This window comes from Phacochoerus africanus, chromosome 11 (assembly GCF_016906955.1).
Source record: "Phacochoerus africanus isolate WHEZ1 chromosome 11, ROS_Pafr_v1, whole genome shotgun sequence".
Classification (NCBI taxonomy): domain Eukaryota; kingdom Metazoa; phylum Chordata; class Mammalia; order Artiodactyla; family Suidae; genus Phacochoerus; species Phacochoerus africanus.
The window spans coordinates 41,778,889-41,795,396 of NC_062554.1; the positions used below are offsets into that span (position 1 = coordinate 41,778,889).

At 41.1% G+C, this 16,508-nt stretch overlaps 1 long non-coding RNA gene across 1 annotated transcript; it reads left to right on the forward strand.

Moving 5' to 3' along the window:
• The first annotated feature begins 7,005 nt into the window (after nucleotides 1-7,005).
• Nucleotides 7,006-16,094, forward strand: LOC125111510 (uncharacterized). Its single transcript, XR_007130872.1, has 4 exons — nucleotides 7,006-9,595; nucleotides 9,687-9,746; nucleotides 14,212-14,334; nucleotides 15,802-16,094. It is a non-coding gene; the product is annotated as an uncharacterized LOC125111510 (long non-coding RNA).
• The last annotated feature ends 414 nt before the right edge of the window (nucleotides 16,095-16,508 follow it).

The following is a 16,508-nucleotide window of genomic DNA, read 5'->3' on the forward strand; positions in this document are numbered from 1 at the left end:
ACAACCTATCAAAGCATTTTTCTTTATTAATCACATCATAGGTTTTATCTTCTCTCATGAAGGTGTTTTTTGTTCTTTTTTTTTTGGTCTTTTTAGGGTCACACCCCATGGCATATGGAGGTTCCCAGGCTAGGGGTTGAATCAGGGCTGTAGCTTCTGGCCTACACCATAGTGACAGCAATGCCGGATCCTTAACCCACTGAGCAAGGCCAGGGATTGAACCCATGTCCTCATTGATGCTAGCTGGGTTTGTTAACCCTTGAGCCCCCACTGTAACTCCGAAGGCGTGTTTTTGTTTTTTGTTTTTTTTAAGCAATGACACATCTTACCCTTAAGACTATGCTCACAAAGATGCATTAGATATGATTCTCAGCACTTGTGTGAGTCAGTCTTTAAGGGAAAAAGAAAAAACATCCAGGAAGAAAAAATGGGGCAAAAGAACTTGATGGAAATAAGGCAAATTTGTATATACCACAGTCACTGCAAAAGTTGATAAATAATGGGCATCAGATCTGAGATTATGAGTGCTGTCAAACAGTACATGGACCCCGAAAGAAGAGGCAGCAACAGCACACCTGCAAAGGTGATTCCATGATGGCTCCCGCTTCATGGGGGTACACCTGGTCAGGTGTCTGAAATAAAAAATGGCCCTTGTAAATTAACACAACATTGTATATCAACTATACTTCAATAAATTTTTTTTAAAAAAGAAAATGACCCTTGTAAAACAAACAGGAGACCACATAAGTTGAAGCAGTGATATTAAATAAAACCCTTAATTTAGTTGGAGTCTCTTAACCTGAATGGCCATTGATTGATAACACAGGTATTTTATTTACCTTACGCACAGTTAGGTTTGGGTAACTAATGTGCCACGTAGGATTTTCATATCTATATTACTAAATTAAATGAGTCTGTCATTTTCTTTTATTGTGTTGTCTTTATCCGCTTTGGCATAAGGTTTCACAGAATGAATTGCAGGCTTTCCCTTCATTTCCTGGAAAAACCTTGTAAGACTGAATGATCTTGTCCATAAAAGTTCAACCACTGTCACTTGTAAAACCATCTAAATCCAGTGCTTATTTAAAGGAGAAGAAAGTCTTTAATTACCGTTTCAATTTCCTTAATGCTGACTGCTCTTTTTGAGTTTCTTTTTCTCCCTAGGCTAACTTGGCATTTTCTATTTTTCCAGAAATGTTTATTTTCTTCTAGTCTACAAATTTGTTAATCAGTTTTATAACACCCTCTCAGCTTCTGGAGTATATACATTAATTCTCATTCTCTATTTTGTTCATTAAGACTCTCTCGGGATTTAAGAGGTTTTTTTTTTTTTTTCCAGTTTTTTCAAAGACTAGATTTTAGTTGTATTAATAATCCTTGTGGTATAATAAAAAATACATTTGGATTTTGTTCCTGGTTCTCGACACAAAGCTCCTAAAACTAATTTTTTTTTTGAGTGATAGGAGTATTTTTATGTTATTCATAACTAGCCCCTAATTTAGACCACAGCTGAGTTTATGCTAATGAGGTGACTCTTTGTGAGGGCCCTTAAATAGCCTTAGGCTGAGGCTGATCACCAGAAACACCAAACATGAGATTAAAGGGGAGATGGGGAACTTTTAGCCCTATCTCCCAACCCTGGGGAAGGCAAGAGTGGCTAGAGTTTGAGATATAAAGACTCTTGAACAACACGATTTGGAGACTTTCTGGGTTGGCTGAACACATTGATGTGCCAAGAGGATGGTGCACCCAGATTGGACGTGGAAGATCCACTACCCCCCAGACACTGCGTCCTATGCATCTCTATCATTTGGCTCTTCCTTAGTTGTATCCTTTATAATAAACAGGCAATACTAGATAAAGTGTTTTCTTGAGTTCTGTGAGTCATTCTAATAAATAATAAAACCTGAGGAAGGGGGTGTGGGACCCACCATTTATAGCTGGTCGGTCAGAAGTACAGGTGGCCGGCCTCCCAAGGCTTTTGACTAGAGTGTGATATGGGGCTGTCTTGTTGGACTGAACCTTTAACCTGTGGGGTTTGTGCTAACTCTGGATCATTAGGGAGAGAATTGAACTGATGTGTTGGACAACAGGTTGGTGTTAGGGAATGGATTGTTATGTGGATAAATGACATGTATATGGTATCGGAATAAAACCATACACTCCTTATTGATTCTTGGTTCTCCAATATTTTGACTCTTGCTGACTTGTTTGTTGGGACTGTCTCTTCTGGTTACTGAAGTTCAAGAGTTATCTAATTAAAACGTTCATGTTTTAATAAGTTTTCAAAGTAAATTTCCTTCTAAGTTCCCTCAGATGTATGTTACAAATTCTGACATGTAATAATTTTGTTGTCATCAGTACTAAATATTAACATCATACTTAATGACGCAAGACAGAATGCATTCTAAGATAAGGAGCAAGTCAAAGATATCTGCTCTTACCACACGTACTTACGTAACACTTAAGGTTTGAGAGCAAGGCTAAGAGAATCCTCTTGAGAAAAGCACCCACGGCCTTCACACATGAAAGGCAATGGCTTGCTGAAGCTGGGGACAGGGTAGGAGAGCTGTGTCATGTGACTTTGAAACAATGCAAGCTTTTACCAAGTCTATTGCAGTGGCCTTCCAAAGAGGAGAAAATGGGGGAGAATTAAGAGAAATCCCTCCAAAACACCTCAGGGTGCATTCGTCTAGTGCACAACAGCATTCTCCAAAGGTTAGATGCAAGGAAGCTGGATGTAGAGGAATCTACTGAGGTGTAATAATCTGGAAGTGGGATTGGAGAGCAAATAAAAATCTCCAGAGACACAAAGAAGCTATTATCATGAATTGGAGGGCTGGTGGCTAGTCTCTTAAGCCTAAAAGGATAGAGAGCCTTATGTATGATTAGACCCAAGCTCTACTGGAGAGAAGCTCTGATCCTGTCTTCAAACTTTTTATTTTTTTAAGCATTTTTTATTATGGTTGATTTACAGTGTTCTGTCAATTTCTGATGTACAGCAAAGTTATGAAGTCATACACATATATACATTCTTTTTCCTGTCTTCAAAATTTTTAAAGCCAGTGATGAACTGAATTAAGTTAAAACTGTAACAAAGCCCAGACACATCTCAGATGGTGGTTAAATTGACCAGTTCTGCATTCCAATAAGAAGAGTGCATGCCCTTTTGAGGGAGGTGGGGTAAATGCTATTTTCCTCAATACATACTATTTGTTTATATACAATGTCTGACACAGAGCCAAAAATTACAAGTCACATAAGGAAGACTTAAAGATGGTACTGTTGTTGGAATTATTAGACAGAGACTTTAACATAACTGTGGCAAATATATTAAAGAATCTTGTGGCGAAATTGGACAATGTAAATAGATGAGAAAATTTTACAGGCTCAAAATTATTGAAAAGACCCAGTTATTTTGATGGAACCTATAGAAGAAAATGTTAAAAGTGAAAAAAATGCAGAACTGAAAAATTTATTTGAATTATGGCAGACTGGACTCAGAAGAAAGGAAGAGCAAACTTGAAGACAGGCCAATAGCAATTGTACAAAATGAAGGACCAAAAGAATTTAGCAGGCAAAAAAAACAATATCTAAGATATATAGAGCAATATCAACTGGCCAATATATAAGTAATTAGAGACCTAAAAGGATAAGAGAGAGGCAATCAAGCAGTAGATTTATCTGAAGAGATAATGACTTACAACTTCCCCCAAATGATAAAAGATATCAACTCACAAATATAAGAAGCTCAATGGACCTCTAGAGCAATAAAACAAAGACTTCCTCAACTAGGCATATGATACTCAAACTCTTGAGAAACAAAGATGGAAATCTTATAAGCTGTGCCAGAAAAAGACACATAACATCCAAAGTGTATTAGTCAGGAGTCTCCAGAGAAAGATAACCTATAGGATGCATATATATTAAACACGGCAGCGTTTGCAGCAGAAATAGCAATAAAACTATACGATAATAAGAGAACAAAGGGTAGCAGGGAGTAAGCAGAATTATATTTTTGTATGATTCTTACATTAATTTTGGAGTAGTATATTATTTGAAAATAAGCTATCATAAGTTAAAGATGCACATTATAAACTCTAGAGCAGGGGTGAACAATTTTTTTTCTACAAAGAGCCATATGATAAATATTTTAGGCTTTGTAGGCCAGAGTGTGTCTGTTACAAGTATTCAACTCTGCTGTTATAATGCAATGTGAAAATGACCGTATGTAAACATGTTTATTGGAATAAACATGTTTATTGTGTTTCAATAAATTTTTTCTTTCAGAAAACAAGCTGTGAACAATTTTTTGACCTATAGATCATAGTTTTCTATGGTAAACTAGCAACCGCTAATAATAAAATGAAGAGGTATGGCTGAAAATTCAATGAACTATACAGAGATTTGCACATAAATATTCATAGCAGCATTTTTCATAATGGCTTCCAAATTGGAGACAGGCCTAGATGTCTTTTAAATGGTGAATATGGTATAGACAAAATGAAGTATGGCTATGCAATGAAATAGAATTCAGCAATAAAAAGGAATGAACTACTAAGACACGCCAGGATCTGGATGAACCTCAAAGCTATTATATCAATGAAAGACCCAGGCACAAGAGATCTCATATTTCAGGATTCCATTTGCAATATGAAATTTGAAATGTCCAGAAAAGGCAAGGCCGTAGAGACAGAAACTAGATCAGTGGTTGCTTGGGGTTGGGATGAAGATGAGATGAGAATGGAAATTAAGAGTAAATCAGCATGAAGGATCATCTTGGGGTGATGCACAGGTTCTAAACCTGATTCATGGTGATGCCTGCACACAGCCGTGAAACACAAAACAGGTTGAAATGGAGGAGATCTGGAGACAGGGAAGCGGTTAGGAGGAAGCAAGGGACGGACAAGTCCAGGGATATTTTTTGACAGTCTCTGGAATAGTCTGCTGCCTCTTGGCTAATATTTAATAACCATTTTCCATGTTCTAACACTCTTGAGGGATATGACACGCCTCTCAGTTATAACAATTAAGGTGGGGTGGTGGCTGCGTGTGTGCATTTGGAAGGAGGGTTCAACTGTACACTTGAGATTAGGGAATTATATGATATGTAAATATCTTTATGCCTTAATCAAGTCATATTTTTAAAAGTCCTTAAAGACTTCTGTGTTTACAGAAAAGATAACGAGCTGTAAAAAACACACTCTCACAAGGAGAAAAAAGCCAGGTTATCTACAAAAGCCTAGCTTTCTTGAGTACATCTGAGAACTCAAGTAGCAAGACAACCAAATGACCTGAATTCCAAAGAGGGACAAGCCTTCTCAAGAAGAGATGAGATATACACACCATTTCATCCTTGACAGAGCACAGGAAAAAGAGAAGTGAGCTACAGAAAAAGAAAAGGAGAAACCAACAAAAGTGCAATGAATTGTTAAAAGCCATGTGTGGGCTTGTGTAGTGGTTTTAAATATCTGGACGTACCAGAAAAGAGTAAGTACAGTCACCCATATGCTCGTCCTTATGTAACAGGGAAGAACAAATCTGACTCCATACTAGATCTGTTCTTTTTACCTTCTTTAACCTTTATGCTCTTTGATACTGAACCCAAGTTCCCTCTGCTCACTGCACGACAGGCCAATAAATTCAGAGACAAGTTATTGGGTCAGGGAATAATGACTTTAATTGGAAAGCTAGCAGACCAAGAAGATAGCAGACTAGTGTCTCAAAAAAACCCATCTTTCTTCAGTCCGAATTCAGGCTTCTTTCATACAGAGAAAGGGGAGGGGTCAGTGGTCACTCACTAACTGTCACTCACTTGTGGGGAGGGCTCACAGCAATGCTGACCAATGGCTGAACAGGACCACTAATGATCACTTGCTTACAACTCCCCACTGTCAATGTCCATTCCCCAGTCTTGTGGGAAAAGGGGTGATAATCTTTCTGGCTACTTCCTGCTGAACTTGGGCAATGAGGGGGTGCTCATGGGATGAAATTGATCAGCCTTATGCTGAGAATATTAAGTAATGCAATTCTCTTTAATTTTTTTAAGAATTAATCTTTATCCAAATAAGTTATTCAGAGTGAAAAATTTCAGCACAAAGGATTTAAGTATATGATTTCTAAATAAATGCTCCAAATTAAAATCATAGAAAATGCAAAAGAAAAATTGACAAGAAATTTGAATGAGCCCCTTACTTAAAAAAATCCCAATTGTTAAAAAACAGTAGAAGATAACTAGGAAGATGAAAATGACATTCATGACAGATACGATCCATGATTGAGAATAAACAAACAAAAAACCAAAAAAAAAAAACAAACCCCAAACCAAGGTCCTGATACAACCATCAGAGTTACACAAACTTAAAAGCCTGATCATAGAAAGTACATAAAAGATGCGGAGTCATGGGAACCCTCATTCAATACTGCTATATGCAATTCTCTTTCTTTATCTACAACTATTTAAACGTGGTAAAATTTCTGCTACAATGAAATTCTAATCTCAATGTTTATCCTTTTTAAAGTGCAACCTTATGTCTTCTAGGGGTTCGCACACCCATTGCTCTCAAGGCCTCTCAGGAGTTGGGTCATTTCTGATGTTAGTGGGGCTACTTTAACCTGAGTGTGATGAAACCATGGCTTTACTGCGGCTAACTTGATAGATGAGTGCGTAGTAACACCACATGTAGTCCTGTCCACCTTGTGGTCAGCGGGTGCTCAGGCCCTTCCTTCTCTCCAGGCTTTAGGAAGGATGCGATCTCCAGGCTGGAAAGGATGTAAGGTTACCTCAGTTGGATAGGCAGACCTGCTGGACGCAAACTCATGAACAGAGGTTAGCATAGTGCTCAGAGGTCTAACATAACAGGCAACTGCTAGATCTTTCAGCACATTTATAGATTTCCCTGACTGAGGAGACATCTGGAACGGCCTACCATACAATATTTCAAAGGGGCTTAATTTAAGACTGCTTCTGGGAGCCACTCTGACCCATAACAGGGCAACCGGCCAGGCCTTATCCTAAGTTAAATTGGTCTCTTGACATATTTTAGCAATGCTCCTCTTTAATGTATGGTTGATTTTCTCAGTCTTTCCTGTTGATTGGGGTTCTCTAGGATGAATGTAGCATCCAATTAATTTGCAGTGCTTTAGATATTTGTTGGGTTATGCTAGAGACACAAGCAAGTCCATTATCACTTTGAAGGGAGTTAGGTAGTCCAAAATCAGGAGATAATTTCCTTAGGGAGGGCTTTAACCACTTTGGAGGCTTTTTCTGTCCTGGTAGGATATGCCTCCGCCCATCCTGAAAAAGTGTCCACAAATACTAGCGTGGTACCTGAAATCTCCTGCGGCTCAAAGCAATTGGGTAAAGTCTATTTGCCAGTCTTCTGAGGGACAGGCTCCTCTGTGTTAGGTCCCCATCTGGGGAGGCCTCGCAGAAGGCTTTGGATCATTTTTAGCACAAATCATGCAGTTTTGAGTGGCTTGCTGCATAGTCATTTGTAGGTTAGGCCCCATTATGTATTTTTGAATACATTACAAGGTGGCATCTCTACTGTAATGGGTACTATTGTGAATGTGCTAAAGCACAGGGTCCAAGAAGGCCTCAAGGACCAAAAAAATTCTTATGCACTACTTTTCCAGCCAGGCGAGGTGTGGTCAGTCCCCACTCTTTGGCCCTCTCTTTGTCCTTTTCTGAATATACCGGCTGGTATTTTGACAAGTCAGTCTGTGGGAGAAGTGACCCTATCTTGGCTTGATAATTGAATTCCTTTGCTGCCTTCTTTGCAGCTTGGTCAACTAACCAGTTACCTTGTATTATATGTTTCACCCTTTTGGTGGCCTGGGCAGTGCATCATGGCCACTGTGAGGGCTTATGGATGGCTTCTAATAGTAACAGGCTTTCAGAAGCATGTGTTATATCTTTATTGTTTGAAGTGATGAGCCCCCTTTCTTTCCAGATTGCCCCATTAGCGTGCACCACAGAGAATGCATCCTTTGTCCAATATTATGTTTCCAAGGTCCCTGGACAGCACTTTACCATACAAGGTAGGGGAATTCTTAAATCCTTGGAGCAGGACTGTCCAACAATACTGTTGGACTACCTGTGTTTCTGGATCCTGCCATTCAAATGCAAACAGCTGCTGTGATTCTTCTGCAACAGGAATGCCTAAAAAAGCATCTTTCAAGTCTAATACCAAGAACCAGCTGTCTTCTCCCAGAATAGTTGTGAGTAAAGTGTATGGATTAGGTACCTCAGGGTGCAAATCTTGGACTATTTCATTAATAACCCCCGAGTCTTGGACAAAACGATGCTCTGCTGAATTTTCCTTTTTTTACCAGGAGGATAGGGGTGTTATATGGGGATCTGCAAGGTTTAATCAATCCTGGTTTCAAAAGCTTTTTGAGAATTGGCTGAATTCCCTTTAGGCCTCTTACCTTAGAAGATACTGTTTTAGACTAGGTGTCCCAGCATCCCTTTTTAATGGAATTTGTATTGGCCAGGTGTTTTTGGCCTTCCCTGGGGTGCCATCAGCCCACATTTCTGGCCTTACCTCTTCGTAGACCTCTGGGGCATCCATGAGTGCCATCTGTAGGTTCAAAGTGTGCTCCAGTGGGACTCTGAGTTCAAGCTCTTCTGGTGAAAAAGTTGAGCATTTAATTTACAAAGGTGATCTTGGCTCAGAAGAGGGATTGTACATGGTGGCAAACATAAGAAACTGTATTTCAGGGTGAGGTTCCCTAATTGGCATTCTAGAGTTTGTAAGAAGAATGACTTTGTACTTCTTCAGAAACTCCTATAACTGGGATGGATTGGGATGTTTTCTGCGCCACCCTGGGGTTTACCACAGAGTATGTTGCACCTGTGTCTATTAGAAAGTCAATCAACTTGTCCTCTACTGTCAAAGTTACCCAGGGCTCCTGCAGGGAAATTGCAATTGGGTGCCTCAAGTCCAAGGGAGCCCCTGGGTCTCTTCATTCCTCATCAAAGTCTTCCTCTCTTCTTACCATATGAAAGGATCCCATCTTTCTTTTATTGATTTTCATCTTATTCTTTAGCCCAGGGCACTCTCTTTTCCAGTGCACTTCCTACTTATAATAAGCACATTGTGCGCTCCCAGATGGTGGCTCACCTCTCTTCAGATTACTTGCCTTCGGGGAAGCCAATGCTGCTGCCAGAAAAGTAGCACTCCATCTTGCATCCTCATGCGTCTGCCGTTGTTCCCTGTTGAACACTTTAAAAGCAACATCTACAAATTGAGAAGGTTCGTTCCAAATTCACCAACTTCGGCAATCACCTTATATCTGGGGCACTTTGCCCAATGAAAGTCATATTTACCATTCTCATATTTTCAGGGGCCTCAAGCTTGCTAAATTCTTTATAGCAACTCTGATGGATCCTCATTGGGTTTTTGGTGTATCTCCTGAATTTTGGTTCATCTGCTTTGCCTAGGTACCTCCTGTTGAAGACCCACTAAGATACACTTCCTACAGTGCTGTAGGTGTGGCCTATCCCCATTATGAGGATCCCAGTCAGGCTCAGCAATGGCAACAGCAGATTTGCTTCTGGAGTTCCATCTGGATCTTCTAGATGAAGCTGGTATGCTTCCTATTTAGCCCTGTCAATGACCATCCTCCTTTCATCCCTAATAAGTATCATATTCATAAGAGTGTGAATGTCTACCCAACAGGGATGATGAGCAGAAAAGATACAAAGTGAAAAGTTGAGTCACATGGAGGGGATCCTCTTGGTAAGTAGGGTTATGGTTTTTCCAGTTAAATAAATCTGAAGATAAGGATGGCTTGTGCATCCATAGAAACCCAGCTGGTTGGACAATTACATTAAGGCCTCCTACAGGATATTGGTGCAAGGGAAACTGTCCTGCTGTGGAAGTCGCTCCTGGTCCAGATTGTGTACCCTGCCAGGTCTTAGATGGTGACACCAAACCAGGCTCCTGTGCTCTGAGGGTTAACATAGAACCTTCTAATTGATCCCCATAAGGAGGGGGAACAAGAGAGGGTAAATATGCTGGTGGCTTGGGAGCGGTTGGAACAACTGCTGGTGCAGCTTGCACAGCTAATGGGGGAGCTGGGTTGGTCAGCGGTGGTTCAAGGTTTGAAACTGCATGTCCTCACTCTCATTTTCTCCCTCTCCCTCTTGCAGAACAGGTTTTCTATGGTCTTCCTTGCAAACCACTGTACCATAAGGTGGCAGCTGTCTGCCTTCTTTTTCTCCTGATGCAATAGCATAAATGCTTCTACATATGGAATCTCATCTTTTTTACATGCTCTTTCACTAAGCAACTCTGATTGCAAGATTGTATAACAATTTAGTGATCCATTCAAAGGCCATTTCTCTCCTGATCCTAATGCATACTGGGACCACACACGATTGCAATAGAGTACCAACTCTTTCTTCGTCATATGCCCACAGCTATATTTTGCCCAACTATTTAAGACATGCCCCAAAGGGCTTTCTTTAGAGATAGATGGAGTATTTCTCATATTTACAAGCTCAAGAACAATGAAACACAAAAAGCACAAATAAATTCCAATACCAAAAGCATAAACAGATTCCATTATGGATGAATGCAAAACAAAAGTGAATGAACCAGTTTCACAAATCAAATCAGATAGAATCCAACAACAATTTCCCCCTCCAACAGGGTACCCCAGTCAAATGCAAAACAAATTGATTTTTTCCTTAAAGGAAAAGCCCAAATTGAGAGGGGAGAATGTTTCTGGTTGTACACATCAGAGTGACTTACCTTACTTTATGGAACCCATCGGCTCCCAAACGTCAAATCCTTGCTCCAACTGCTAAGCACTGGGGCAGCCAGGGCAGCTTCAGGGAATTTTAAAGGGAGGACAAGTGGTCACGGCAGCTGCTAGGAATTTACCAGAAAATTCCTCAACTGTGGCTGCTGGCTAGAAGCAGCAAGACTCCAGGTTTGGCTTGCCAATAATTGATACAGAACCCAAGTTCGTTCTGCTCATCACATGACAGGCCAATAAATTCGGAGATGAGTTGTTGGGGCAAGGAATAATGACTATTTTTGCTTTTTAGGGTTGCACCCACAGCATATGGAGGTTCCCTGGCTAGGGGTTTAAATCGGAGCTACAGCTGCTTGCCTACCCCACAGCAATGCGGGATCTGAGCCATGTCTGAACTACACCACAGCTCATGGCAACACTGGATCCTTAACCCACTGAGTGAGGCCCGGGATCAAACCTGCATCCTCTTGGATACTAGTTGGATTTGTTTCCACTGTGCCATGACGGGAACTCTGAGATAACAACTTTAATCAGAAAGCTAGCAGACCAGGATGGCAGACTAAAGTCTCAAAAGACCATCTTTCCTCAGTCCGAATTCAGGTTCCTTTTATACAGAGAAAGGGGAAGGGAGGGGCCAGTGGTCGCTCACTGTCACTTGTTTGGGGGAAGGGCTCACTACAATGCTGACCAGTGGATGAGCAGGACCACTAAAGGTCACTCACTAGCGGTTGCTCACTTACATGTTGCCTATGCTGAGTCACGCTCTGCACCTTTTGTAACAGATTGTTGCCTATAGCTTGAAATAAATAGGATAGTCTGACCATGACCTGACCAGAGAAAAACAAGAACATTGTGACCGGACTGTGACCTGACCTATGTGGACAGTTGTAAGAACAAAGGATCTGACACCAAGAAATGTGCAACAAATAACTGCGCCCCTCCCTCACCTTGCCTTTAAGAGGGCTTTGCTGAAAGCCTTCTTTCTAAGGCAGGAACTACCTGTATCCTTGCATAGCCCTTCAATAAAGCTTTCTCTGCTCCAAACTCCAACATTTTGGTATTGTTTGGCCTCACTGTGCATTGGGCACACAAACTTGCATTAGGTAACACACATGGCCCTCCACTGGTGCTCATGAGGGAGACTGGGGACAGGGCAGGATATTGAGAAAAGACCCCTAGTTGGTGCAGGCAAGAAGGAAAGGATTGGCAGCTGCTAAAAGGTGGGCATAAAGTCCTGAAAACTTTCCTAGGCTCTTAAGAAAAAGCTTTCAATCATTTGAGGAGGAGATGCAAACTCCGTGGCTCTTAAGGACCAGGCAAAACTTTATTTCTAAGAATTAAAAATTCAATGTATTCTATCCTGGGAATAGGACATGTAATGTTCTCATTCCTATGACAGAAGCAAAGATCCAATCCTGAAAAGAGAGGAGGTAGGAGAATAAGACCCCTACATCTAGGGAAGGGACAGAAAGCCATATTGGACCCAAGATCTAATACTGAAAATAGGTAGAGATCTGCTACCCCTATGAGGAGGGCAGGAAACTCACCAAGATCAACCATAGATATAGGCAGAGTGTGGCTGCTAGGGGAAGAGCAGTAACTCTGAGAAAGGCTCTCTCAAAGACCTAGGCACAGAGGACCTGCCTAAGATAGAGGCTGGGCCAGGGAAACGGAGTCTCTCTCTTGCCCCCACCCCAGGCCTGGTACCTAGGAACAACAACAGCTGAGCAAATAGTGTGTCACTTGTGGAAGGAGAGCATGGTGACATTGGCCTCAGAGATGGCTGAGCAGAGGGGGCAGCAGGAACCTTTAAGGAAGACCCTTTTGCATCTCAGCCCCCTGCCTAAGCCTAGAGCAGCAAAAAAGTTGAAGCCTGTGGTACACTGAAGGTTAATTGCGACAACAAGACAAGGTTATTAGGTGTTATTAGGATGGCAACTGCATGTCATCTTTCTGTATCCAGGTTGGAATGGAACTTGTAATTGGATTGGACCTCGAAAGGTTTGTTACTCAATAGAAAAAACTATTGACTCTCCCCCACACCTACATCAATATTTCAACTTGTCCTTTTGTTTACTTGAGTGTTTTATACTCTGGGGAAGTGCGCCCTGATAAGATTCAAGATGACTGAGGGATAGTCAGTGAGAGAAAGGGGGACTCTGAGACCTCACTTGGGTTAGCAGGTAGACCCATTCTGGGAAAGAGTATTCATAGCAGTTGAGGCTCTGGAATGGAAAATGATCCTTTTAAAGCCTTCTTTTTCTTTCTACCCCTTGGAAAGTCTTCAAGACACTAGGGCGACTTGTACCCAAGGCTTGAAGTTATCTTCATGATTTACAGCATCTGTAGGGTTAAGAGTTTAGACTTGAGAGTCAAACTGTACCCCTTGAAGGCTGTGGGACCTTAGGAGGGGGCATTAAGCTTTTACAGTAGTTTCTCACTTTACTGTAAAATGGAGTTTATCTTTTCAGGCTGATGTGAGGATTAAATGAGATGGCCCATGCATAGTGCTTAACACATGAGTGCTGTTCAATGTATGTTAGCTATTATTACTATAAGTCTCATCAGGGGGTAATAAAGTCCTGGAAGTTAGAGTGAGAAGGAGGGGATGGAAGCAAAGACACATATTGTAGAGACTAAATTGACTTGTTGCCTGATTGAATACGAAGAATGAGCGAGAGGGCAGGGTCAAGAATAGCTTTCCATTTTGAATTTCCCAAGGTTGACAGGTATGGTGGTGCCAGTGGTACACTGGAAAACATCCTGGCCTGTAAAAGATGGCACATTCAGCTCAAGCCTGTTCTATTTGGGATTGCAAGCCTAGTGGTGCCAATTCACCAATTTATTCAATCAAAGTCAGAAATCCAGATGAATATGGGAAATCTCCAAATTTTTAAGAATATATTTTAAGCAAAATATCATGGCTATGAGGTACAACTTTGTGACCTCTGTGTAGGATCTTAGAGCTTCCTCTGCTGTAGGCCTTATCTATACATGTCCCATTAGTGCCTTGCATATTTATAGGTTCTCATTAAACACTGGTTGAATGAATGGACTTTTGATAATAGGATTTTCTATGAAGCGTGTATACTGATATTGGCTGGTTTTAGAAGTTTTGAATTTATAAAAAGTGTTGAAAGAAAGGGATGCCAAAACATAAGATTAGAGATGCAAAAGGAATCTTAAGCAAACGTCATAAACATATTATGTAGGGCTGACTCCAGACAGAGTTGTTCAAGGAAACAGTAGTTCTGTTTCAGTCAGCATGTGCTGCTTTTATTTTCCCTGTAAGCTCAACAACCTTATGATACAGGCAGTAAACCATCTACTTTTCCTCTTGATTCCTCTTTGGACACATTTTTTTCTGACCCAGAAAATAGCTTGAAACACATTTGACTCTTTGCTGCTTGTACTCCATGTTGCATTCTCTTTTCTTGTTAGGACCGCCCTTATCCTGGCTTCTTTTCCACCTGCCTCTAGAAAGCTTAAGATTCTAGCTTTCCTAAACAAGGATGGTGTCTACATTTGTGAACCAGAGAGGAACTCTGCATGAAGTCTTGAAAGGTGAGTCTTCGTTAGCCAGGAGACAAAGGCATATTGGGAAGGAGCGCCTACCAGGCAGAAGGGAAAGCATGTGCAAAGCGTGAAGATAGGAAATCAAGTTCTCTTTGGAACTAATGGTGGTACAGGTGGCTCAGGTGTATGTGAAAAGGCAGGAGATGAAGCTGGAAAGAAGACCCTCTGCGCCACACTTTCAGGGTAAAATCCACTCTCCTTAGTATGGCAATGAAGACTCTTCAACCCTCAGGATTTCCAGATTGAAAGGCCTTCCTCCCACACAGATAAAGGCACACCCTTAAGCCCCTCATGAACTTGGAATGAGACAGATCTAGGTTTAAATACATCCTCTGCAACATACAACCTCCTTGATCTTAGGAAAGTTGTTTAAAATCTCTGGACCCCAATTTTCCTATCTCTAAAATGGGAATTAAGTACATTTACCTCAAAGAGATGATGTGAGGACTTAGTTATGAGAAATACAATATAGAAGCAACGCTGAGTAGTTATGCTGCAAGCCACATGGGAAGTCTTTAAAAAAAAATACATTTACATATTAAAAACAAAAAAACAGAACAAAACCCCATGTCACTGGGGGAAGGACAGTGAACCCTTCCCAGAGCATGTGTGAAGACTGACTCTGGCTGGAAAAACGGAGAAGAAAGAATACTGTATACTCCTGTAGGGACAGCAGGAGACTTTCTGGACTCAGAGGATTAGAGATTTCCTAACACTCGAGTGAGAGGCAGGATCACTGCCAACCCCTGCCCAAACCAGGGGTACAGGGCCTGCCTATGATCAAGGCTGAGCCAGAATAACAGAGAGTACATTTCTTCTCCCCACCAGACTGGGTACTGTCAAGGGAAATGCAACCATGTTAAGCCAGGAGAGGAGACAAGGCCATGCAGAGAGACTCTGAGACCCAAGCATACAGGGAAGGGTGAAAGTGAGGGTGAAATAGGAACATGGAGAAGTGTCCTCTGTCTAAACAATACCCACCTTAAGCACGGAATAACTCTGAAGAAATTTGAGGCCAATGGTGAATTCAGGGTCACCATAGCAACAAAAAACCCAAACCCAGCTCAACTACTGACTTTACTGGGTGAACCACCCCTGTCCCCAACCCTGGCCTCCAGCACACAGGAATGGCCTAGGAGAAGAGGTGTCTCATTTCTATGCATAAGTTCTATTTGTTTGAGTCTATACTCTTTTAAACTTTGCCTGACAATAAATAAAAATTATGAGACAAACACAAAAAAGCAAGAAAAAAACAATCCATGGTAAAGAGCAAAGTGAACCATAGAATCAGACTCAGAGATAACCCAGATATTGGAATGATTACAGACAGGGACAGTTAGAGACATGAGGTATGTCTTTGATGGGTCTGGGATGGTTAATTTTATGTGTTAAGTTGACTGGGCTAAAGGGGCCCAGATAACTGGTAAATCATCATTTCTATGTATGTCTTTGAAGGCGTTTCCAGAGAGAGAACTGATTCAAGATAGACTGAGTGAAGATGGCCCTCACCCCTAACCAGTGTAGGTGGGCATAATCTAATCCACTGAGGACTGGAAGAGGATGAAAAAATGGAGGGAGGCTGACTTTGGTCTCTGCTTGAGCTGGGACTCCTGTCTTCCTCAGGCATCAGCGTTTCCCATTCTCAGGCCTTTGGTCTTGGACCAGGATGTTCGTGAATCTCTCTCTCCAGACTCAGTAATAGGAAAATAAACAACCCCATTAAAAATGGGCAAAGTTTAAACATTTCTCCAAAGAAGATATTCAGACCTCAAATGTACATATAAAAAGATGCTCAACATCCTCAGATAGTAGGAAAATTAAAAGTCTAATGAGGTAACACTATACAGCTATTAGAATTCCTAAAAGAATATGACAGTTATCAAGTGCTGACAAAAAAGTGGAGCAACTGAAACTTGTGTGTATCGCTGAGAGAGGATAAAATATGGTGCAGACACGTGTTTGGAAATTTCTTACAATGTTAAAATAGATTTATTGTACTACCCAGCATGATCGCCACCCAAGAGAAACGAAAACGTTACACAAAAACCTGTATGTGAATATATAGAGAAGGTTTATTCACAACTGCCAAAAACTGGAAGTAAGTCAAATGTCTTTCATTTCTATGTAAACAAACTGGGATACATCCATGTAATGGAATACTA